General features: G+C 40.6%; 1 long non-coding RNA gene across 3 annotated transcripts in view; it reads left to right on the forward strand.

Moving 5' to 3' along the window:
• Window positions 1–27,394, forward strand: part of LOC127135153 (uncharacterized) — a 53,117-nt gene that overhangs the window by 24,627 nt on the left and 1,096 nt on the right. The window contains exons 1-2 of one of the 3 annotated variants that reach the window (XR_007808440.1): window positions 26,799–26,920; window positions 27,102–27,342. This is a non-coding gene — a long non-coding RNA (uncharacterized LOC127135153). Of the gene's footprint in view, window positions 1–26,798; window positions 26,921–27,101; window positions 27,343–27,394 lie in introns of those variants that run through there. The other 2 variants (XR_007808439.1, XR_007808441.1) reach the window with 2 other exon arrangements.

A 27,394-nucleotide genomic window follows, 5' to 3' on the forward strand; every position in this document is an offset into this window, starting at 1 on the left:
AACTCATCCACATTAACCTCCCCCCATCAGACATCAGAATCCGTTCGGATTCAGGGTCAGGCCCCTCCTCCGGGATCGGTTCCTCACAATCTTTCGATTTGAGCACCTCGAGATGTCTTCATCAGGGAACTCAAACTTCCATGCTTGATAATCCTCAATGGGTTGCTCGGCGATGTAATCGGACAATACACTCCCCTCGATTACTTTCTGAGAGGTGTACCGTATATCACAAATCAGTCAAACTCACTTTTTTTACCATCTCGCAACCCGTCCGGTCGATGCTGACTTCTCAAACGCATACTTGAGTGGATCCATCTTGGACATCCACAAAGTGGTATGAACCAGCATATACTGTCTCAGTCGGCGAGCAGCCTATGCCAAAGTACAGCAAGTTTTCTCGAGCAGTGCATGTATTGTTTCACAGTCGATAAACTTTTTGCTAAGATAAATTGCATGCTCTTTTCGACCAGACTCGTCATGCTGACCCACTACACACCTCACAGACCCCTCGAGGGCTGTCAAGTACCAGATTAACAGTTGTTCCTTCCACAGGAGGCATCAGAATCAGAGGTTCCTGCAACTTATTCTTTTATCTTTCAATTCCCATTGGCAATCATTATCCACCTGACCGTTTGCTCCCTTTTTTTTCTCAACAGTTTGAATGGGTTCCCACGTGGCTATCAGATGAGATATGAACCATGAAATGCAGTTCAATCTATCTAAGAAACCACGAACCTCTTTTTCTGTTCTCGGTCCAGGCGTTTCTTGTATCGCTTTTTCCTTTTCTTTTTTTTTCTTTTCTTTCTTTTCTTTCTTTTTAGCAGGATCAACCTCAATTCCTCTTATCCGCTCACAATAAGCCTCAGCGTTTTACCGGACAACACTCCACAAGTGCACTGATTCGGACTCAACCTCAGTCTGCGTTGTCTCAACCGGTCAAACAACTTGCCCCGGTCTACCGGATGCCCCTCTTCTGTTTGGGACTTTGCTATCATGTCATCACATGGCATTTGATTCCACGATGAATCATATCATGAAACAAAGTCACCATGGCTCTTTGATACATGGCACGGGCTTCACTAGAGGACAGTCTTCTCTTAATGGTAGCTTGTGCCCAACGACATCGGTATCCGACCCTGGCATATCCTGATACGACCAGGCGAAGATATCAACACGCTCTTTCAACAGGGCTACCATTCTGCTCTCGACTCGCCTCTGAAGCGGCCCCAACTTTCACTTCCTTTCTGACCTCGGCGGTGCCTAGAATAACAATTGAATCGCTCCTCGTGCGGTTGAATCACCTTCTCCTCTTATTTCAACAACCTGGCTAATTCCAGCAGATCACAATCTTCTTCGCCTTCTTCTTCGGCATGATAGAGCGGATTGTCGAAGTCATACAAAGGTGTAACCGAATTGTTATCAATGAGATCAGGAGGATAGTCACTTTTGAGGTCGGAACAAGACAAATCAAAAGGAAAGAAAAATGAAAATAAACATTGCCCTTTTTTATTTTTTTATTAAACTGCAAAAATAAATGAAAAACAGGGAACACCGCTTTTAATCATAAAAACATCCATTTATTACTGATGCAAAATGTTGCAAAATGAAACACATGAGATGGCCCTTACAATGGACCATTACGTTTCGGGCAAAACGTATGGCTTTCATGCAAACAGAATTGAAAAACAGAAATACTACTCTTCATGATGAGTGACGGTGATGATCTTTGAGGCCTTCCAGTTCCCTGGTACGCACGATTTTATCCATGACTCAAGCTCGCGGTCACTGTCAATCTCTTCACCCACTGTACAGGCGTGACCTGGATCCAGCATTCCGGGACTGACGAATGTGAACGGTGGACAACGTCCTCTGTTTTGTCTAGACGACTCTTGATCTGGCTGATAGCCAACCCCGAACATATCCGCTTTCACCACAATGTCTATGATCTTTCCCCAGCCTAGGGCTTCTCCGTTCTTCACCACTTCCACGGCCTGTTTGTAAGAAGAAATGGACAACTTCTTCTCTTTCTCAGCACATATGGCATCCTCTACCTTGACGGTTTCAACTGCCTGACTTGGTGTTTCAAATTTTTCACCGTCCATTTCTACTTCTATCATCCTCTGAATCGTTTCCCCCATCACTACACACCCATTTGTGGCGACGGCCGCACAACAGTTATCAACACTAGGGAAAGCTTCTCTCTTCATCAGATGTTTTGGGACCATAGACATTGGAGTTTTTAACTGATCTCCCTCAGTCACCTTTGTTCCTCTCTTGTCCTTCGACATCACCTTCACCTCTACAGGACCATGCATTGGCACGGGGTTAACATCATCATTCAGTATCTGCGCCAAACTGATGACCTTAGAATCCACCATATCTTGGACGACGTGCTTGAAAGCTCTACAACCCTCAATGTTATGCCCTGGTGCCCCAGAATGGAACTCGCACTTGGCATTCTCATCGTAGTTTGCAGGCCTCTGATGCAGTTCTACAGGAACCAATATCCTTGGCCGAACTAACCCAAGATCCCTCAACCTCTTGAACAGAAGGGTATAAGTCACGGGCGGCTTATCAAACTGACGATCCGTCGTCCCCTTCTTCACTTGGCCCTTAGCTTTCGGTGCCTTCTGTTGAGGTGGTGGTTGTTGCTGTGGTACTGATGGATTACCAACAGGAATGGTTACAGTGGCAGCATAAGGGTGGTAACGATCCTTACCGCGTTCTTTTTCGGCCTGCACACCACCTGATTCAACCTCCTTCTTGAGCTGACCATTGCCAGAGGGCTTCTGTACTACGGATGACGGAGCCTTTCCCTGAACTTTCTCCTTTATCATCCAGCCTTCAATCCATTCCAACCTCTCAGCCATTGCTTTCTGCCCCAAGGCGAGCCCTTGCACGACTTTGAACAACTCCCTCATTATCTCTTTCAATTCGAGAATGTCGGCGTTGGGTGGATCCATCAGCCCGAGTTTGTTGAGTTTGGCAGGATGTCTGAGCGGGAAAGCTATGTGCACCGGTTAGATACTGACACCTACAAAACAGAAAACAGGTTAATATGACTCACGCATGCAATGTCTATCCGTATGAGGAAAATTCCGTCCTTTGATTCTGGTTTCATTAAGACGGATAATATTTCATCAACAACATTCTGACATCCGGATGTCTCTCAACCGGAATCTCAATCAAAAATGGACCCTGGGTACGGATAGACATGGGTTAAATGCAGATGAATGCGAAATGGGAATGATGCGAATGCATGCAGGCAGGTCACTGTGCCATCTTCCAAGTCATCTGAGGATCAACTGTACTGAACCGGTCTCTGAACTGATTACAATCATCTGAGGGCCCGATTAACCATAAATCCAACTTGGGAAGTTCCGAAATAAACGGAACCGGGGAATATATCACCATCATCGAGGAAATCCACTGAACGGATGACAACCAGATCCTCTGAACAAGTGTCCTCAAATTCAACCCGGGGATCCGAAATAAACGGAACCCGCTGATAGATATCACGGACAGAATTCCGGCGTGTCATAAGTAAGTACCCATAAGTTCATCTGAACCATAGTCACCATCTGTACCTGCAAATGATTCAATCCCTCCCCGCTCACGGGTGTCATCTAGGCCAGGGTAAGGTCAAGAGAAACGCAGGATAAACAACCCTTTCATAGAATATCATCATGTACACAACCGATGTATGCACCGATAATACCCCATCAGGATCTGAACTGCTCGTGATATCAAGTTCCGCTAAGTGGCGCAATACCACCCGGTTCCCAAGAATCACTCTATTCCTAGGTGTCCTAGATTTCACTCATAGCCTGGGTATTGGGCCTTTTACCTCATGTAACTCCCACCCCAATAGAGAGACAAACACAGCACAACCAGCACAGATGAATATATGATGAATGCAAACATAAATGCAAACATAAATGCAAACATAAATACAAACATAAATAAATGAATGCAATAAATGAAACAGTAAAAGCAACCAAACCCTATCCTAGAGAGCGCTAGGAGAGACTCGCTTAGGGAAGATGGACCATCAAGAGGTCGACTTCTCTAGTCCCCAGCAGAGTCGCCAGCTGTCGCATTACGCGAAAAACCGGCGGGAAAACAAAACAACAGAGCCGCCACCGTGCGTTATTTATCCCAAAAGAGGGGAAGGAAACGCTCGAAGTAAACCTGGAAAAGACATGGTCTCGCGACCAGAGAAAGATGGGATCGGGAGTCGGTTATGCGAAGGGAAGGTATTAGCACCCCTACGCATCCGTCGTACTCGACGGGATCCACGCTCAAAAGAAAGGATAAGGTTGCTAGAAACTGCTCACACACTGCACACAAGGCTGGAAGGAAACACAGAAAACGGAAGAAACGGGACTCGGTAGGATATCGCATCCTGGGCCTACGTAGTCTGTCAGACACAGACATCAGAGTCGACGTAGTTCGGGACAGGGGAAACGTGCTCGCTAGGATGTCGCATCCTATGCATACGTATCTTCTCTGACCGGAGAAGAATCAGAGCACTCGTAGCTCGGCTAACACACGCCAAACAAAACACAAACAGGAAACCGACTGCCAATCGCTGGACTTACGTCAGACTCCACACAAACAGGCAAACCTGGAAACCGAACGCCAATCGCTGGACTTACATCAGACTCCGAACCAATAAACACACACAGGAAACCGACTGCCAATCGCTGGACTTATGTCGGACTCCAACAAGCAAACAAGACACGGGAAACCAACTGCCAATCGCTGGACTTATGTCGGACTCCAACACAACACAAAGGGTTGAAAAAGAAAAAGGGCGCCCGGAGAGATCAGCTCATCTCCTGCCTACGTACCTCATCTGGTATGAGGATCAGGGCGACGTAGTTCCCCTAAACAGGGAAAGAACTTCTAACCTAACCAGAGACTGGGAAATGACAAACTAGAAGGGAGACTGACTCGAGCCTAATAGTTATCATGTAAATCCACCATGGCCCTGGGTTAAGGTTTCTATCCTAACTTGCACAGGAAGCAAGCTATCCTAAACAGCACAGACAAACACAAGCACAATAAACAAGCACACACACTATATGCAAACAGTTTGGGCTCATACAAGGTTAGGCAGCAAAAGCAAGCCAACTGGAATGGGGTGTGGTTAGCTCTTAACCCTAACATTGAGAGTTAGGGTGAAGCAGATGAAATGGGAAGTGAGGATAAGACCTCACAGCTCTTATCCCTGGCCTGGGAGAGCTTCAAACAAATGAAAGTGTGGGAGTTCAGAATGTAGGAACTCTTCTCCACAAGTGACTGACACAACATGATCTTGGGTTATTATCCACAATGCATCAACACAAGGTGTGTGAGCAAAGTGAATGACACACTGAGTAGCAGGAGATGGATTACACATCTCTTTTATCTGCCAATTGCCTCCTAAGAGGTCTTTACCTGCTTGGCACAAAAGTAAACATTCACAAGCATTGCCTCTTAAGGAGGGCTTCAGACAGGTGCCTGCCCACATAACAGGATAGGTCTTCCAGACTACATGAAGTCAGAAGAATTATACCTCAGTGGTTAAGCAACCAAGCAAAGCAAAGCAAGTTCAAAAGAACTCAAAGCAACTTAGGTACCTGTGAAAAATCTAAACCAATCAGTTCAACTGTACAGACAAACAATCAACAGGCAATAACAAACAGACAAACAATGTTCACAATGTGCAAGCCACAAGGCAAACTCAAATGAGTTAGCATCAACCTACAAAACACACAAGTGTTAGTAATCAAGAGCAAACATCAATGCTCAAATGGGGAAGCATCATCAACTATGGACTTGGATGTTTAAACCTGAAATCAAAGCCCACATGTAAGCCACAAACCACTAGGTCAAAGCCTAGGGTCAAAGATGGAGAAAAAGTCAAAACAGAACCTCAAATTTAACATGAATCAACCTTATCCAATCAAGAATAAGTCTCAAAAAGTCTCACATCAAAATCATTAACCACATTCATTTCATGAGCAAAACATGGCAAGGTATGCAAAAGCTAGTCACATTGAGACATCAGAAGAAACAAATGCACATCAAATCAAAAATGACTCAAATAATCTTGGCAAAATTCATGAGTAAACAGGACATATAACATGATCATCACACAAAAAATCAGAGGCATTGGACATCATTAGGCATGGCAATCACATAGCACAATCCAAACAATCACATGTGTGACACAAATTGTCACACCAAGTTAGCATAAGCATAAAACAGAGATGGATCATGGGAAAAATCTCAAACCAAAGCCAAAGTATCACTCAACATGTCTAGAATCCACACACAAAATTTCAGAAGCATTGGATAAGAAACAAGCATTTTATGATGAAAGGAACAAGGCAATAGCACAAATGGACACATGTTCAATCACCCTAGGACAAATCATTTTTTAAGCCAGGCACAACTTGCAATCTTATGTTCATGAAAAAATAGACAAGATAAGGAACACAATGCAAAAAATTGGAGATCAATTGGAGCATTTTTCATTTTTATATGATTTTTTGAAGTTTGGAAAGAACTTGAAAAATGAAATGGAGCCAAGGTATGAAAATTGGAGGGAAAGTGGAATAAAGGCAAGGCAATCTGAAAAAGTCCTCTCGCTCAGATTCGAACCGGTGCCAGATTTGAACTACAAGCGCGCGCATCAACCAAACGACAGCGTTTGGACTCTAACCCTAAACCTGGCGCGCTTTTTGAATTTCGTAGCTAACCAAGAAGTTTCGTAGCTAAAAGCTAGCCAATTCGTAGCAAAACTGGGAACAGTATGAGTTCATGCATGGAAGATGAAGATCATGAAGATCTTCATACGATTTTTCCAGATTTCAGAAATTGTTCCAGAAACTAACAAAACCTATATCAATCAACTCATCCTTCCACATACATCAAGAATCCAACAATAATTCATGCAAAAACATCAATGCACGTTCAGATCGAAGGAATCAAAAATTGACATCAAAACTTTAATTGAACATAACTTTGTGTATAGGGCACCAAATCACTCGAATTTTACATCAGCATCATCACCAAACCACGATCTACACAAATATCACGAAGATTTTGAGAATTATTGAGATCAAAAAACTAACCTCTTGATGAACAGAACTGGATTCAGCTTGCTTCAAGGCTTGTGATGCTCTAGAACTCTTCCAATATGCTTATTGAAGTGTTTGATGATGAATGTGAAGCTTAAGTATGCACGAATCCAACGGATTTTGAAATCACCATGGAACCTTCAAGCTTTGAACCTAACTCAATCTGCCACGATTTCTCTTGATTCCACGTCCAAATCTTCTCAGAAATGCCTTATGAAGATGAATTTATCAATAGAAAGTGCTTATGTTTGAAGAATTTTGGAAAAAGTTTGAGAGAAAATTTTTGAGAATTTTTGTGATTCTAGATCTGAAAATGTGCTAATGATCAAAAACAGTTATGATTATCCCTTTATACCTCATGCTAATCATGTTTAGATCATGTTTAAGCCAAAGCCAAAGGTGATTAGCAAGTTGGAAGGTGTTTGTGCAAAAATGATTTTTCACCTCACATGCATGCCATGCACGTGAACAGTACTAGTTCTGGCCCAAAATTCCCTTAAAATGAGTCCATGCACACTTGTGAATTGGTCTTGTATGCTCATGATCAATCAAAAAGATGTTATGCAATTTTCTTCCAAAAACTTCATGAGTGAGCACATGCCGATGCAAATGAAATTCATGTCAAGTAATGGTATGTTTGGAAAGTACATGTTATAAGGATCAAAATGCAAAAAGAACCACACATTTTGGAGCTTTGGTTAAAAAGTTATGTCCATTTGAACTTTCAAACACACTTTGCCCTGATTGAACCATATCTCCTCAACCACACATGAGAAATCCATGATCTTGGACTTTTTGGAAATGGGAGAGAAGGAACTTCAACTTTCATGTTGGACAAAAATTCATTTTAAGCTTTCTTGATGATGTAATCTTGAGTTGAAGTTGGTCCAAAATCTTTCCATTTTTGGAAAGTTCAAATTACAGGTCACCTGCTATTTTTGGAAAGTCTTGATCTGACTTCAAATTCTTCAATGTTGATATTTGAAATGTCAAATGAGACCTGCTTGAACATGAATGAAGCATCTCTAACCACTTCCCACCTTCAAATCCACAATTGACTTTGCAGTTGACTTCTGTTGACTTTCATGGGCCTCAGGTGACTTGCACATGCACTGCTGAGTTTTGAGCCTTCAACACTTGACCTAGCTACTTCAAAATGATCCTTGAGTCATGTGAGCTCATGGGAATCACCCTAGGGCTTTGATCTCATGGAAAATGCTCTTGTTGTCTTGCACAGTTGAATCTCCTGACCAGTCTTGCCTGATGATATGCAATGGACTATGCAATGTGAATGCAAGGTTAATGACCTAAAAATGAAATGTATATACAAATGGGAGGTGCAAATTTGAGGTGCTACACACACGTCACCAAGGGTTGAGGATACCATCTATCATTCTGAGCCATCTGAGGGCCCAGACGTTTATGAGAAGATGGATGATATGAAGGATCAATTCCTTGAGCTTCGCAACGAACTGAAGACTTTGAGGGGGAAGGACCTTTTTGGTAAGAGTGCTGTTGAGTTGTGCCTTGTGCCCAACGTGAAGATCCCTGTTAAATTCAAAGTGCCTGACTTTGAGAAGTATAAGGGAAACACATGCCCTCTCAGCCATCTTGTGATGTACGCTCGCAAGATGTCGACACAAACTGATAATGATCAACTGCTCATCCACTATTTCCAGGACAGTCTGTCCGGTGCCGCTCTCTGGTGGTACATGGGTTTGGAGAGTTCGAACATCCGATCTTTCAACGATCTTGGCGAGGCTTTCGTCAAGCAATATAAATACAATGTGGATATGGCTCCGGATAGAGATCAATTGAGAGCATTGTCGCAGAAGGATAAGGAGGCCTTCAAAGAGTACGCCCAGAGGTGGCGCGAATTGGCAGCTCAGATAGTGCCTCCCCTTGAGGAGAAAGAGATGACCAAGATTTTCTTGAAGACCTTGAACTCATTTTACTATGAGAGAATGATAGCCAGTGCTCCCTCAGACTTCACCGAGATGGTGAATATGGGGATGAGACTGGAGGAAGGAGTCCGTGAAGGACGTTTGACTCGAGAGGAAGGCTCTTCAGCAAAGAGATATGGAAGCTTTGTGAAGAAGAAGGAGGGAGAGGCACATGCTGTGTCTTCCCATGTCAAGAGAAGACCCTCTGTGAAGAGGAAGATTGCTCGCCCAGTCAGTAATCAGCATCAGGTGGCTCATATAGAACCTGTTTTCAGGGAAGCTCAACATTATCAACAACCGCAAACTCAACAATATCAACAACAACAACCGCGTCTGCAACAGCAGGCCTACCAGCCTCGAAACAACAACAACAATGCCAGCGCCAGCTATGAAAGGAAAAGGGTCACCTTCGATCCAATTCTGATGACTTATGCTGAACTCTATCCATCTTTGATCGATAGAAAATTAATCACTCCCTGAGACCCTCCCGCTGTACCTGTTAACCCCCAGTGGTGGTACAAGCCTGAGCTTCATTGTGTGTATCATTCCGGTGCTCCCGGACACGATGTAGAAAATTGCTATCCCCTGAAGACCAAGGTGCAAGACCTTGTGAGAAGTGGGATTTTGTTTTTCGAGGATGTAGGTCCGAATGTAAAGAAGAACCCATTGCCCGAGCATGGGAAATCTGTTAATATGGTCCAGGGCTGCCCTGGCAAGTACAAAGTTAAATATGTCATTCATATTCGACAATCGCTGGTTGAGATGCATCGCTTGCTGTGTGATTATAGTCATTATGAGCACGACCACGATAGATGCCGAGTATGTTCTGTCAATCAGAGAGGTTGTCGCCAGGTGCGCAGAGATGTTCAAGAGATGTTGGACGAAGGAGTCATTGAGATCCTTCAAAATAGAAATGTTGGCGAAGATGCTCTCGAAGTCAATGTCATTTCTCCGGATACCTGAGCCTGTCGTTATCAAGTATGATGATAGCAAGCAGAAGGCTTCCCCTACTCTCGTCATCAAGCCTGCCGGCCCTGTACCGTACTCTTCTGAGAAGGCGGTTCCCTATCGCTATAATGTTGTAGCAGTGGAGAATGGGAAAGAGGTGTCCCTGCCCTCTTCGTCTGTCGTTAATATTGTCGATGTCAGTGGTTTGACCCGTAGTGGCCGTGTATTTTCAGCTCCATCGAGACCTCAAGCTGATGCTCGAGGAAGTGTTGTTGCTGATTTTGTTGAACGCCCGATTGGGAATGCTGTGAGCACTCCGAATCCGGCACTTGTTGCTAATCCCTCCTCTACATTGAAGACTCCTACTTCTGTTGGCCCACGTGGCAATACGAAAGAAGATTGTGATGAGATGCTGAGACTCATCAAAAGAAGCGAGTACAATGTTGTAGACCAGCTTCTACAAACGCCATCCAAAATATCTGTGTTATCACTACTTTTGAATTCAGAACCACACCGAGAAGCTCTGCAGAAGGTGTTGGATGTGGCGTATGTGGATCACGACGTCACGTTTGAGCAATTTGATAGCATTATTGCAAACATCACCGCTTGTAACAACCTGAGTTTTTGTGACGCTGATCTCCCTGAGGAGGGAAGAGACCACAACTTGGCATTACATATATCTATGAGATGCAAAGATGATGCCATGTCCAATGTGTTGGTGGACACTGGACCATCGTTGAATGTATTGCCGAAAACCACTCTCTCGAAGTTGTCATATCAAGGGCCTCCCATGAGGCAGAGTGGAGTAGTTGTGAAGGCTTTCGATGGGTCTCGCAAAACTGTGATTGGAGAGGTTGATCTCCCAGTCAAAATTGGACCAAGTGATTTCCAGATTACCTTCCAGGTTATGGACATTCACCCATCGTATAGCTGTCTCCTAGGCAGACCATGGATTCACGAGGCTGGAGCCGTGACATCCACCCTACACCAGAAACTGAAATTTATAAAGAATAAGAAGCTGGTGGTGGTAAGGTGAGAAAAGGCTATCCTGGTTAGCCATTTGTCTTCTTTCTCTTATATAGATACTGAGGATGAAGTTGAAACGCCGTTCCAAGCTTTATCTATTGTTGAACCTGTTGAGAAGAGAACTTCTTCATTTGCTTCCTATAAAGATGCGAAATTAGCCATTGAGCATGGTGCAACTGCTGGATTGGGGCAAATGATCAAGTTGGAAGACAATAAGTCCCGGGCTGGCATAGGCTATTCTTCTGGGGTCTTCAATAAGCAAGGTTTGTTCAAGAGTGGAGGTTTCATCCACAACAGTCAAGACGAAGAGGCTGCTGCGATTTTGGAAGAGGACGAAGAGGATTCTGGAAATTTCATCATCCCTGAAGGAATCTGCAATAATTGGGTCGCTGTGGATATTCCAACAGTTATCCATAAGTCGAAGTAATGTTCGTTGTGTTTAAAAAACCCTTCTCCCATGCCAAAAGGAGGAGTGATGACATTGTTGGCACATAAATTCAATGATATTTTCATTCAATAAATTCATGTTAAATGTTTGTTTTTCCAATCATTTCCCCTTTTTGCTTTTTGCATGAAATTGGTGATCACAAAAAACCCTAAAGAAAAGAATAAAATCAATCTTCTCATCTGCATAATGATTTGCTTTGTTTTGAGTTCTAAAGCTTCTTTTATATCTAAAATCATTATGCAGGTTAATCAAACCCATTGAACATTATGATCCAACACCATCTCCCAACTTTGAGTTCCCTGTATTTGAGGCAGAAGAAGATGTTTAAGAGATACCTGACGAGATTACTCGTCTACTTGAGCATGAAGAGAAAATCATTCAGCCGCATCTTGAGAATCTGGAAATAGTCAACTTGGGGTCTGAGGATTGTGTGCGAGAAGTGAAGATTGGGGCACTCCTGGAAGAGTCTGTTAAGAAGGGGTTGATTGAGTTGCTACGAGAATATATTGACGTCTTCGCCTGGTCATATGAAGACATGCCTGGTCTGGATACTGATATCGTGCAACATTTCTTGCCTTTAAAGCCTGAGTGCGTGCCTGTGAAGCAGAAGCTCAGAAGAACTCATCCCGATATGGCAGTAAAGATCAAAGAAGAAGTTCAGAAGCAAATTGATGCGGGGTTTCTGGTGACTTCTACATATCCTCAATGGGTGGCCAATATTGTGCCCGTGCCTAAGAAAGATGGAAAAGTCCGGATGTGTGTGGACTATAGAGACTTGAATAAAGCTAGTCCGAAAGATGATTTCCATCTACCACATATTGATATGTTGGTAGACAATACAGTTAAATTCAAGGTCTTCTCGTTTATGGACGGATTTTCCGGATATAACCATATCAAAATGGCACCCGAGGATATGGAGAAGACAACATTCATCACACCTTGGGGAACATTCTGTTATCGAGTGATGCCCTTGGGTTTGAAGAACGCCGGAGCCACGTATCAACGAGCTATGACTACCTTGTTTCATGATATGATACATAAGGAGATCGAGGTATATGTTGATGATATGATTGCTAAGTCAAGAACGGAAGTTGAACATGTAGAGCACCTGTTGAAGCTTTTTCAGCGTTTGAGGAAGTATAAGCTTCGTCTGAATCCCAACAAGTGTACATTTGGAGTCCGTTCCGGCAAGTTATTGGGCTTCGTTGTTAGTGAAAGAGGTATTGAGGTTGATCCTGCAAAGGTCAAAGCAATACAAGAGATGCTTGCGCCCAAAACTGAGAAGCAAGTCCGAGGTTTTCTTGGCCGCTTGAATTATATTTCCAGATTTATATCACACATGACTGCCACATGTGCGCCGATATTCAAGCTCCTCCAGAAAGATCAGTCTCATGATTGGACCGAGGATTTCCAGAAGGCTTTTGACAGTATTAAAGAATATTTGTCTGAACCTCCAATTCTGTCTCCGCCTGTGGAAGGGAGACCATTGATTATGTATCTGACTGTTCTTGAAGACTCAATGGGTTGTGTCCTTGGTCAGCAGGACGAATCAGGAAAGAAAGAGTATGCCATCTCCTATTTGAGTAAGAAGTTTACTGATTGTGAGTCTCGATACTCAATGCTTGAGAAGACATGCTGTGCTTTGGCTTGGGCTGCTAAGCGCTTACGCCAGTATATGTTGAATCATACAACTTGGTTGATATCCAAAATGGATCCAATCAAGTACATTTTTGAGAAGCCTGCTTTAACTCGGAGGATTGCCCGTTGGCAGATGTTGTTGTCTGAGTATGGTATCGAGTGTCGAGCTCAGAAGGCTATTAAAGGTAGTATCTTGGCTGACCACTTGGCACATCAACCAATTGAGGATTATCAGTCTGTTCAGTATGACTTCCCAAATAAGGAGATTCTATATTTGAAAATGAAAGATTGTGATGAGCCTACACTCGATGAAGGGCCAGAGCCTGGTTCCAGATGGAGTATGGTGTTCGATGGCGCTGTAAATCAATATGGAAATGGTATTGGGGCAGTGATTATTACTCCTCAGGGCACACATCTTCCTTTTACAGCAAGGCTAACTTTCAAATGCACGAATAATATGGCAGAGTATGAGGCCTTTATTATGGGATTGGAAGAATGCATTGATCTTAAAATCAAGCATCTTGATGTTTATGGTGATTCGGCCCTCGTTGTTAATCAGATCAAGGGTGAATGGGAAACGAATCAGCCTAGTCTCATTCCATATAGGGATTATGCGAGGAGGATTTCAACGTTCTTTATTAAGGTTGACTTCCATCATATTCCTCGAGATGAGAATCGGATGGCAGACGCTCTTGCTACGCTTGCTTCAATGATTGTAGTCAGACTGTGGAATGAAGTTCCCAACATCACTGTGATGCGCTTGGACAGACCAGCTCATGTATTTGCATTAGAAGAAGTAAAAGATGATAAGCCGTGGTACTATGATATCAAGTGTTTCCTTCAGAGCCAGATTTACCCGCCTGGGGCATCTGTGAAAGATAGGAAGACTTTGAGGAGATTGTCAGGCAGTTTCTACCTCAATGGTGATGTGCTTTACAAGAGAAATTTTGATATGGTGCTGCTCAGATGCGTGGATAGACACGAAGCAGACCTGTTAATGACTGAGGTCCATGAGGGTTCATTTGGCACTCATTCCAATGGACATGCCATGGCTAGAAATATGTTAAGAGCAGGCTACTATTGGCTGACAATGGAGTCTGACTGTTGCAAATATGTGAAAAAATGCCATAAGTGTCAGATTTATGCGGATAAGATTCATATTCCCCCGACACTTCTGAATGTTATTTCATCACCATGGCCTTTCTCCATGTGGGGAATCGACATGATTGGCATGATAGAGCCAAAAGCGTCCAATGGACACAGATTCATTCTCATAGCAATTGATTACTTCACCAAGTGGGTTGAAGCGGCGTCATATGCAAATGTGACCAGGCAGGTGGTAGTGAAGTTTTTCAAGAATCAACTCATATGCCGCTATGGTGTGCCAGATAAGATCATTACTGATAATGGATCTAACTTAAACAACAAGATGATGAAAGAACTGTGTAGTGAGTTCAAGATAGCGCATCATAATTCTTCTCCTTACAGACCCAAGATGAATGGGGCTGTTGAAGATGCTAATAAGAATATCAAGAAAATTATCCAGAAGATGGTTATTACGTACAAAGATTGGCATGAGATGCTGCCGTTTGCTTTACATGGATATCGTACGTTTGTCTGCACTTCAACAGGGGCAACCCCTTTCTCTCTTGTTTATGGCATGGAGGTTGTGCTCCCAGTAGAGGTGGAGATCCCATCAATGAGAGTCTTGATGGAAGCCAAGTTGACTGACGCTGAATGGGTTCAGAGTCGTTATGACCAGCTGAATTTGATAGAAGAGAAGAGATTGACTGCCATGTGTCATGGTCAGTTATATCAGTAAAGAATGAAGAAAGCCTTTGATAAGAAGGTCAAGCCTCGTGTGTTCCGAGAAGGTGACCTTGTGCTCAAGAAAGTCTTGTCCTTCGCACCCGATTCCAGGGGCAAGTGGACTCCAAACTATGAAGGTCCATATGTTGTTAAGAGAGCCTTTTCAGGCGGTGCTTTGATACTTACAACTATGGATGGGGAGGACTTCACTCGTCCTGTGAATTCAGATGCAGTCAAGAAATACTTCGCCTAAAATAAAAACAGAATAGCTTGCTAAGTTGAAAACCCGAAAGGGCGGCTTAGGCAAAAAATGAGCGTCTCGGTGGATTGAAAACCCGAAAGGGCGATCCAGGCAAAAGTTAGAGACAAAAAAAAATGAATACATCCCGCTAGATTGAGTACCTCATCCTGGGGCAATCTAGACAAAAAATAGGGATTTGGCAAGTAACTGCATCCTGACAAGACTTTGCTTAACAACTGTCATTCGTCAGAGATCCTCGCTCAGTCATCATCAACCAAAGCTTCAAATACATCGGATTCAGAGTTGGTGGAGAAATGGTCATTATGTTCAATGTAGCCCTTTTCCAATATATATCACCAATTTCAAATTTGAAAAGATCTATGGAGTCTTGCCATTTGCAGACTACCATTCCATCAAATAAATTTGAGCCTTTATCCAATTATTTGCACTCTTATTTGTTTCTGTTTCAACAAATCTTTAACATGTTTTAATTGAAAAATATCATTGTTTTATTCAAATCTTTCATAATTTGTTTTTAAACAAAGTGAACATTCACGAAGATGAGGGGATACTGAGGATGTCTTCAATGCTCTCCCAAGGATGGTAAGATTCTTGACAGGGTAAGACATTTGTTCATATTCCTGGCATGCTTGTGTCCTCTTCCTCTGGAGCCATTTTGTGGTTTTCTCCCGAGCAGAGTGATTGGTAAGATTATTCATTCCTCTTTCCTGCAGCAGGATAATGATCCTTCCTCCTCCGTAGATGTGATCCCATTATTTTGGGACAGTATTTGATGACCCTTGGAAACTTATGATTTGATGGTTGTTCCCCACAGAGTTCCATGTTCCCCTCTGATAATTTCCCCAGTAGAGTGCTTCCATGGTAGATTTCATTTGTATGATGATCCTAGCCCCAGTTGGAATGACTGATGCTCATCCCCTGCAGAGATCTTTGTGGTCCTGGCTTTCTCTCTTGAGATGTAGTACCGGATGTTTGTGTACTTGTTCGTTGGACTTGTTTGTGTTAGAAATGTCTGTTTGTCAGCATTCATCATACATAAACCATGCATATGTGCATATTGATAACATTCAAATATTCATGACGCATTATTTGCCATATATCTTTGTTCGTTATCTCTTGTTTGAGGGTATTATGTTCCCCAAGCAGATGTTGGTGTTTGATCTCTCCATATAGAGTCAGCCCCATAAGCAGGAAATATTTATCTTTCCTTCTATATTCCCCACTGAGTTATATCCTCGTGGATGTGGATTGTTTCTGTTTCCTCCCCAACACATACATTGGGATGGAATTCCCCATTGAGTTATATCTTCATAGGGACAAGTTTTGTTTCAGTGTGCCTATCTAGTTTGACCCTAGACTGGCCCCTTGTGGCTGTTTCCTGCACTCCCCTGTGGTGTAACTAAATGATTGCTCAGTAACCAGTAACCATTCATCTTATCCCCGGCGGAGTCTGTGGTTTTCTACCTGCATACCGGTAGTTGTAAATCCCATTTTTATCCCCTGGAAGAGGTAACTATTTTTGCTCGTCCTAATTGGTGACAGTTACTTTTCCGTGGTTTTCTACCCAGTATCCGGTAGATGTAATCCCCTCCTTGACGGTTATCTTTATCCAATATTCGGTATTGATATTCCCTCATCTTTCGGATAATTGCTCTGATCAAGCAATTTATCCCCGGCAGGTCATCTCTCGTCTACCCTTTGTTGTTGGTAACGATTGTTTCTCCCTTGGATTGGTCATCGTTATATACCCAGTATTCGGTATCCCAATGTCCTTTCTTTTCGGCCGATTTATCCTTTATTAACCCAGTAACCGGTTGTGGATAATCTTCCATGCGAGTATGTTATCTATGTTCTGACGGTAATAGATGATATATCTCATGCGCTCTTTGGTCGAAGCCTTTTTGTTCTTCCCTAGTCGAGTAAGATTCGTATCTCTTCTTTGGAATCGAATGTCCATCCTATAATCAAGTTTGCTTTTAGCCCTCTTTTGGATGATGAGTGTCTTGGGAATATTCCCCAATTCACGCTTTGGTTGGTCACCTATTATATGCCCAGTAACCGGCATCCCTGGTGTTCCTTCCCTTCTGCTCCCTATTATGACTTTTTGTCCCTTCGCGGAGTCAGAGTTTCCTGAGCTAAGGTATACCTTTTTAGGTCTTCCTCAGATGATTTCGGATGTTTGATATCTCTCACCCTTATACCGGTCTTAGATATTCATTCTTCCCGAACATGTTGTTTTCTCACCCTTATACCGGTGTTCAGATCACATGTCTCTTTGAGCTTATTACTCAGTAACCGGTAATACCTCATCCCGTTGCCTCCCCAGAGGAGTCTTGTTTGGGTTTTCCCCAGCGAGGTCCCTTAGTGGATTCTCCTAGCCTGAGTCCGAATTTTTATCCGAAGTATCCATTATGGATAATTTTTGTTGTATTGGCATATTCCCCAATACATGCGCCCTTGAGTCAGCTCGGGTCTTTCCATTGATTTACTCCTTTTGGAATTATGCTCCCCAAGCTTTGAGTCGTGCCCTGCTCACGCATTTTTATCCCTCTTCTATCCTCAGAAGAGTCATAGAGTCTCTGTCCCATTTGTGAGTTTATCACTCATACGGATTGTCAGTTTCTCCTTATTTCTTTTCTTCTTTGTGGACACATATCCCCACAAAGTATTACCCTTTTGCATACATACATTTGCATCATGAGGTCTCTTAGGGACCAAAATTCGTCTCTTTGTTATTATTTAAGCCCATTCTACCTCGTCGAGACGAAGATTTTAACCTTCACTTCTCCGGCTAGAATGACCTTAAATAGGGCATCTTTAAGACCCCAATTTTGGCCCTAAGATCCCTCATGGCATCATAACATTGCATTTGCAAAGCCTCAAGGATCATGAGCATCTTGGTTCCCTTTGCCTTTGGGTGGAACTTCTTGTGAGTGGTTTGAGATCACCAAGCATGCTTGAATTGTATATCATTACTTTTCTCATTTTATTTACTAACCAAAAGCATAAAAATATGTCACTAACATTTTTGTTTGTAGTTTGAGCAATCACAAGATCAAAAGCTTCTATGAGATCCTTTGTGTAAAGATATGGCCAAGAGAAGATGAAAGCAAGCATGGCAATGGTTCCCAAATCTCTCATCCATCAAATATGCCTCCCTAGTGTCTCAATGATCAAAGCAAGTCAAAGGGTTTGAGTGTTGTTTATCAAGGAAACCCTAATTCATCTGTGTACCAAGTGTGCCTTGCTCATGAAGCAACCTTAGCCCATGATCAAATACAATCAATGGAAATTCTTTAATTCATCATTTCATGCATATTTGAACTTATTTGAGTGTCCTCAATCATCAATTCATCAAGATATGAGTTGTGGACTTGAGAAGTTGAGCAGTCAATTCATTTGACTATTTTGAAATACACTGAGACCTAACTTTTTATGTGTTGGTCAAATTGAGATTATCCTAAGAGAAAAAATGTTCTTAAGGACAATATGAACAACTTTCATGTTCATCAAAAATTGATTTGAAGCTTGGAAGGTCATTATCCATTCCAAGACATTATAGGTCATTTTGACTGAAACCCTAATTTTGGGTCAACTTCCCAAGAACATAACTCATTCATTTTTTATGATTTTGAGGTGGGATAAAATGCATTGGAAAGCTTAAGATGTCTATTTCAAATGTTATGTTGAACAAATTTCATAATCTCAAAGTAAATACATGTGATAATGCAAAACATTATAGGTCACTTTGGACTAAATGCATTGAAAGGCAAAAAAGTACAACTTCAAGTGCCCATAACTCTTTCATAAAAAACCCAAATGATGAAAAATTTAAGTCCATCTTGATTGCCTTGAAAAGATCTACAACGTTTATGTTGGAAGTTTTTCCATTTGAGGCTTGCATCATTAAACCAGAGGGGCTTGAAGTTGGGCTAATTTGGCAAAATTTTCAAAAGCATGTTTTGCACTATGAACTTCATGGCTTGTTTTCATAAATTTCCACACTTCAAATGAGTTTTTGGCCAACATAACATTTGTTCCTTATGTCAAGACCTTTTCAACCATTACCCACATGCCTATGTTTCATTTTTTCAAGTGGCATTTTCGAAGAGGGGAACATTTTGGTGCAAGTATGGAAACTTGTTTGAAACTCATTGCACAAGCTTATGCATTGCCAACTACACGTCCAAATCCATTTGTTTGATCATCAGCATGCAAATGCAATTGAGTTTGGGCCTCACATGCGCCTGTACAGGCCCATGCATGGAGGATCCAAGCTCATGCACACACGAGTATTTCCTTGCCTTGCTTCCAATTCAGCTATAAATAGACATGCTTGCTCACTCCAAATCTCAACCTGAAGGCGCCTGATATGCTGCACAATTGAATCCACAACCATACCTAAAGGAACAAGTTCATTTTTCTCAAAAAATTCAGATCTGAAATTCAATTGCATTTGGTTGAATTTTCAGATCTAAAGTTCCTAAACCTTCATCATCCAGTCCATAGAAGTTCTGTTTGGCAAGAGGAAGCAAGGAAAGAGACTCAAAGCTCCACAGTTCAAAGGTGTTCATCAACTGGTTTTTTCTTCGAAACTCCCTATTCCTTGACCTATTTGCTTGGCTATTGTGTTGTCTGAAGTCCTCTCTATAGAGGCATCATTGTTGTATGCTCAATTTTCAAAATCAAGCAAGTTCATGATGAACACCATCAAGCTTCCATCTCTGATTTCTCTCTTAATAGGAATCTAGAGTGGAAGTGAGTGGTATAGGAGTGATGTACATCACTTCCTCTTTTGATTGATGTCTGGATCGTGTGTTTTGGTGCATATTTGCTCTTCTGCAAATTTGAGCTCTCACCGGAGCTAGCCGGAGAAGACGGTGGCGCTGGCCACCGTCTGGTCTCCAGATCCAATTGTGGCCATCCATTTCCATTTCCAGATCTAATCCTGGTTGTCCATTCTTATGACTTTTTTAAATACCACGTGTGGTTGCATTGACTGTGGAACATGTTGGACGTGCGCCTCTGGATCCTTGGACCTGCTAGCTCAATTAATGAGCTCAGATCCAAGGGCTCACGCTTTTTGCCATTTTTAATTCTGATTTTATTTTTCCATTTCATTTTTTAATTCCATCTCATTTTTAAAAATTCATAACTCTATCATTTTTAATCCAAAAAATATGGGACCAATTGCATTCTTCTCCATTTAAATTCTAGTTTCTAAAAATGATTTTTAATATTTTTTATTTTGTCATTTGATATTTTTTGTGAATTTTCTCTTTTCTGGTTATTTTTAATTCATTTTAAATAGTTTTTGATATTCAAAAAATACAAAAATATTTTCCTAACCTCTTTGAATGATGATGGATCTATGAAAAATATTCTCATCAATTTATTAATTGATTTGAGATTTTAGTTCAATTAGGTTATTTTTATTCATTTTTAATTGATTAAAAATAGTTTCTGACTTTTAAAAATGCTGAAATTTTTTGTCAAACTTTGTTTGACCTTGTTGAACTTAGGATAAATCACTTGGACTTTTCAAAGTTGATTTGAAGTGATTTTGAAGTTTGACCTTTCTTTAATATTTTAATTCAAGTTTATTTTAAATATTAAAAAATGTCAAAAATATTTTGTTCATTTCTTGACTTCCAATCTTCATCTCACTTCTGTTTTTGAGTGTTTGACCATGATCCTCAATGTCATTGGTCAACATATGTTGATTGGTACATTATATTTCATTTAATGCACTTTATTCTTTCCATTTCCATTTCCATTATTCATCTCCTTCTTCTTCTTCTTTTTTTTTTCTTTTTGATCAATGAGTTAAAGGTTGATAAGTTAACATTGATTAGGGAGACTTAATCTTCCTTGATTCAAATTTAATGCATCTTGATCAATTGATCAAGTGAATGGCTTTGCATTAAGGATAGGTTGTTTCCTAAATCATGCAAAGGACTTAAACCAATACAAGATCAATCCTCTTTTTCTTTTGGCATGGAAAGTTGTTGGAACTTGGTTCACTAATCAAGACTTCTAACTTGTGTTGTTGCCTACATTATTATTGACTGGCCTCAGATAGTTGTGACTTCTACATAAGTCCAATTACGATTGCTTAACATAACGCTAAATTTGCCTTATGGCACACTAACTACTAACCATTAACCATTAACATTTACTTTTTTGCACTTTACATTTATGCAATTTATTATTCTTGTACATATTATTCATTTGCTTTTTCCTTTGCTCATTGAAGCACATGTTTATGTTAATGCCATTTGCCTTTTGCTCACTTGAGCATATAATTGTGTATATACTTTTGTGCTTGTGTTTTGTTTGTTTGATTGTGAACCAAATGCAAAGAATTGGAAAAAATGGACTTAGACTTTAGGACTTTACCCAAGCTAATGGAGTTTGAAGAGCAACTAGGCCTCATGCCTTTAGAGTGCTTAAATGTCAAAGAGCAACTAGGCCTCATGCCTTTAGAATGCTTAAAGCTTGAAGATGAACATTGAAAGGACCATATTCTAAACTCCCTCTTGTCCATTCTTTGATTGTGAATAGAACCTTTCGATGTGTGTGTTTTTTTGTGCTAGGGATTCCAACTTGAGCCTAGTTGAGGAACCATTACCATGAGCTTCTAAGAGAGAGAGATCCAAGATACCTTGAGGAGCCTTTTCCAAGAATTCATTGATTGTTGATTGCTTGAGTTTATGCTTATGTGATTGCTTATTCCAAAGGATGTGAGCTACTTGGATCATCAATATGATCTCAAGAGAGGAACTCCATTTGTGGTTTTGTTTCCTATCCCTTACCTCTTGTATGCTTAGGACTTTAGCCATTCTTCTTCTTCTCTCCACTCTAACCCAAGCCAAAACTTTTGTGCAAACATTTAACACTTCTTTTCAAACATTAGAAACCTAAGCCTTATGCTTTTGATTTTCAAACTTTCTTTTCTTAACACTTATTTAGAATTGAACTTCTAAGTCAACTTTGACCATTTTGTACATACTTTTCATTGGTAAATATAACCCATTCAAATACTTTTGTGGTTTCAATGGCCACTTCCTTAATCAAATTTTTCATAACCTTTAGCTATTAGGTTTGAGTTATCTTTGAGGTAGATGTAATACTCACCTTTATCCTTAGTGATGGACAATGAGTCTTCCATGCTTATTATAGGGTTAACCCCTCACTAGCATGTCGAAGCTATCCTCACATGGTGGATTTATGGTTTTAGGTTGAGTTTTCTCCCTTGGATAACAAAAGACCTTAAGGCTTTTGGACCAATCAATCCACTCACTCATTTTGAGATTTTTACCCCGAACTACGAGGTTTTGATCCTAATCTTTTTTAAGATGGTACGTAGGCAATGAGTTTATCCATTCAAACATAAAATGTAAATAAAATTGTATATTCTTTTCTCATCTCTTCAATCATGTTTGCACAAATAGTTTTCACAAAATACCAACCTTACAACAAATATGAAAAGGGCTCCCTAGGAGTACCTAGGATGTTTTGGGTGCTTAAAACCTTCCCATTGCATAACCAACCCCCTTACCCAGATCTCTGACATTTTTACTAGTTTTTGATTTGATAAAACTCTTAGGTTTTTATTCGCTTTCTAACCATTCCTTTGGATAAATAGAAGTGCGGTGGCGACTCGACTTGTATGGTTTACCTTGGATTTAGTCAATATCTCTAATGGTAACGAATACCCCGCTACACATACTACGCAATCATCTCTCCTAATTGGTAAAAGGATTAAGGTTCTACAAATGATCCTCAGAGTCATGGATCCTAATGAAAATATTGAAGCTTATAACAATTTACTTGTCGGGCGATAACATCCTCCCAATGATCTACTCTAAGTAAGGTTCTCGTACTGACCCAATGAGAAATTTATCTCGCGGACCCGCACTACTCAACCTCGTCCTATCTTATGTTTTTACTCGAGACTCGGGTAAAAATTATTTCCCACAAGGTTTGCAATCAGAGTATCAAAGTACCAAAGCATAATAGAACCAATACAAAAAATTATATCAATAATATAATAAAGATAGCAAAAGCAATAAAGAAAAGCCACACAAGTAAACAAAAAAAGGCAGACAAATAACCTAACTAGGCTTGACTCACTTAGGGAAATCGAGGTCCCCAGCAGAGTCGCCATCTGTCGCACCTCGAAAAAATGAGAACACAACTTAGAGAAGCGCAATCACACACTCGCAATGATGGACTAAACAGAGTCACCACCAAACTTTATTTATTCCTATAAAAGGAAAGGGGAAATATTTGAAGCTAGCAGAAATATACCCGAACGCATCGTACGCTCGAACATACAACAGATTCACCAGCGAACTTTATTTATTCTTGAAGGAAATGGAAAACATCGATAAAACCCGGGGGAAAGAGATATGCTGGGTAAGGAAGTCGGTTATGCAAGGGGAATGTATTAGCACCCCTGACATCCATTGTACTGCATGGGAACCGTTTTGATTGTTCTAGCTTAAATAGGTGTTATATCTAAGGATTAATCGTGAAAGAATAAAGGGAAAGGAAAAGAAATAGATAAAGTGCTTGGTGAAGATTGAGACCCTCATGCCTACGTATCCTCATAGTGAAATAAGGAATTCAGAGCTATGTAGTTCATAGAACTAGTGGTGGGAGATGAAAAGAATCGTGATAACAAGGTATGGTCTGAATCAAAGAATTGTGTTATTTAAACTCCAACAGGGGTGAAATATGAACCCAAGAGTAAACTGGTCTGAATCAACAAGTCAGGGCCTACATCACAGTATCATTGTATCGGAGAAACCGAAGAAGAATGAATTAGGTGTTTGGGTACAAGCCAAACAACTCTTGGTTCATAAAGAGGTACATGATGGAGCACAAAAGATAATGTATTTGGCTCAAAGATAGAGTGTATATCACATAGAGTGAATGAAGGTAGAATATGAATGCATCATGGAGATGAATGGAATGAAGTGACCAAAGTCACAAAAGTGAAGATTTGGTAATAAGTGACTGGAAAAGTATAATTTGAAACCAAAGGGAAGATATATTGGAATCCATATGAGAAATGGAATTTGTACTATAGAGGGAAGGTGGCACAAACCACAAGTGAGGGCCTACAACATGGTATCACTGTATGGTTGAGCCGAAAAAGAAGTAAATAAATATCTGGGGACAATCCAAACAACTCTAGGCACAAATGCGGATTTGTCACTATATGGTCCTAAAAGGGTATATATGGAATTCCAGAGAAAATTGTATTTTGGTTTCAAAGAAACAGTATGTCACTAGGTGAACAGTTTATGATTGAAGGTAGATAATGGATAATGAAAGATATGAATGGTGCCCTAAGGCGAAAAGAAGAATAACAAATAAGTATGCTCGTGGAGGATTCGACCCCTCGTGCCTACGTATTCTCATCGTGCAATGAGAAAATTAGAGCAATCGTAGTTCAACCTATTGCGGCTGAAATAAAATAGAACGAGATTGATTGCCAAGAGGCAAGGCAAATTGCTTAGCAAAGCAAGGACGTGGCAATAACCAATGATGGTAATCAACCACAATGTAAATGAGATATAGCCAGAGTCTGAAATCCATAAAGCAAGATAGATGAATACCATAGTCTGAACTAAATACAAAGGCAAGGAACCGATTTCCAGAGTCTGAACTCAATAAGGGAAAAGGGAACATAATGCCAAAGTTTGAACTTCAAGACAATGTCGAAGGTTGACAAAGTCTGAACTCCATGGGTAAGATGTATAAGAGTGCCATAGTCTGAACTACACAAGGCAAATGGACTGGTCTGAATGTTAGAGTCTCTGAAATCCAAAAGGGCAAAAGAGTATGATGCCAAAGTCTGAACTATAAGGCAATGGAAGAGGTAGCCAGAGTCTGAACCCAATGGGCTAGATGAGTGAATGCCAAAGTCTAAACTGAAAGGAAGAATAATATGTCAAAGTTTATACTATATAGACAAAATAAGGGTGGCCAGAGTCTGAACTTAATGGGTGCAAGGATGCCAAGATCTATATCTTGTAGGCAAGGAATAAAAGATGCCACAGTCTGAACTGTATGGGCAAGATGCCAAGGTATGTACCTCATAGGCAAATAATAAATCCATAGTATGAACTCCATGGGCTAAAGGAGGTTGCCAAGGTCTGCACCTTGTGGGCAAGAAGCAAAGCCAAAGTCTGTACTCCATAGGCCAAAAGAAGTTGCCAAGGTCAGGACCTTGGGGGCAAACAACAAAGTATGCCATAGTTTGAACTGATAGGCAACACATGAAGCAATTGATTGAGAAATGGGTATGTGACCCTGAGGTAATGATCCCAAGAAATGTATGAACATTCAAGAGGAGAGTATGATACTGAAGGGAGTAATGGTGCTTCACTGTTGAAGGAGGATTGATGTGCAATGATGCTTCACTATTGAAGTGTTGATTGATTGATGCTTGCTTGAAGAAGAAGACTTGCCAATTACATGATTTTAATTGCACTAAAGTCTATGAACAAGGGCGAGTGCTTTGAATAGCTAGGGCCTACAACCCGTACGCAAAGTCACTCTAGACAAGGATAGGAGAAACTACGTCTCATCATTCCTCATTACTTAAGGCTCATAACGTATAACTCTTACCATGATTGACGAGTGTTTAGACATTTATGATTATTGGTCTTGATGATGTCATGTTATATGTTATATTGAGGAGACTTGACAATTGTTTGATACGAATTATGCTAAAGTCTATGAATGAGGGCGAATGCTTTGAATAGCTAGGGCCTACGCCCCGTACACATAATCATTCTAAACAAGGATATGAGAAACTCTATCTCATTATTCCTCATCACTTAAGGCTTATAGCTTACAATTTGAATCGCACTTGTCAAGTTTTGATACCTTTGTTGTGCTTAAGAGGCAATCCACTTTGCTAACTATGCTTGATTTGATGTTGACTTGAAGTCTTGATCTTCTATTTGAACCTTGAGGTCTTGAGCTCTTGAGATTCAACATATCCACAATAGTTTGAGCACAATGAACTTGTCATATCAAGTGATCAAGGATCTTTTGATCACTTGAAATAGGCTTGGGGTTTACACCATGATTACAAAGGATTTGGTTGACCAAAGTGTCCTTTGGTCAACACTAAATCAGAGGGGTTGAAACGAATAGTTGAAACTATGTAGAATGATAAATCCTATTGAATTAATTAACTAAATGAAATTAGACAATTCTAATTAAAATCCTAAACTAGGGGAGTATGTATTGAAAAATCAAGATTTTTCTACCTAGGGGTAAAATGGTCAATATGCATAAAATTGATTAATGTTGAATTTAATAAAAATCTAATTAAAGACACCTAATACTAATTAATTATAACTAGAGCTAATCACCTCAGAATATATAAAAAGGGCTAACCTAATTATGCATAATTTGTAGACTTAACAAAATTAATTCGAATTAATTACGACTTAACTAATCAAAATCAACATGATGAAAGTTAAGCCAAAATTATCTTAACCTCATTCCAAAAATACTTAATTACCATCGATTATTTAATAATTAAAATAAAATAAATAGATTAATAATAGTAATGGAGACAGGGGTACAGGCCTCACGGCAGGTTTATGAAGCAAAAAACTGGTTGAAGATTGAAAAAAAAAGCTTGCAGATTGAGAACTCAAGTTGAGGATCCTCCCCTTAATTGCAGGTATTGAATTCCTCAGCTTCGATTCATTCTTTATTCTTCTCCCTCTGCGTTTCTTCTTCGATCCTTTTCTGCTGCTGTTCTAATGTGCTTCTACTTCTGATACTCTTCGGCTTCTGATACGATATGTCCTTCTTCTTCTCCCTTCTTCTGTTCTGGTGCGTTCTTGTTGTTGTTGTTGTAGTTGTGCTGCGGATTGAGGGATTGTGGTGATTGTTGCAGATTGCAGAATGGGATTCCCAGGTTGCAGAGTGGAGACACCCAATTGCAGAATGAAGATTGCAGGTTGAAGATTGAAGAAGATTGAAGATTGAAGAAGATTGAAGATTGAAGATGAAAGAAGATTGAAGGTTGAAGAATAGAATGAAGAGTTGAGAATTGAAGATCGAAGTTGGTTCCTTTTTTCATTGAAGTTCTGCAGTAAGGTATTTATACTATTTATACATCTCCAAGTTTGTTAGAAATTATATTGAAATT

This window comes from Lathyrus oleraceus, chromosome 4 (assembly GCF_024323335.1).
Source record: "Lathyrus oleraceus cultivar Zhongwan6 chromosome 4, CAAS_Psat_ZW6_1.0, whole genome shotgun sequence".
Lineage (NCBI taxonomy): Eukaryota > Viridiplantae > Streptophyta > Magnoliopsida > Fabales > Fabaceae > Lathyrus > Lathyrus oleraceus.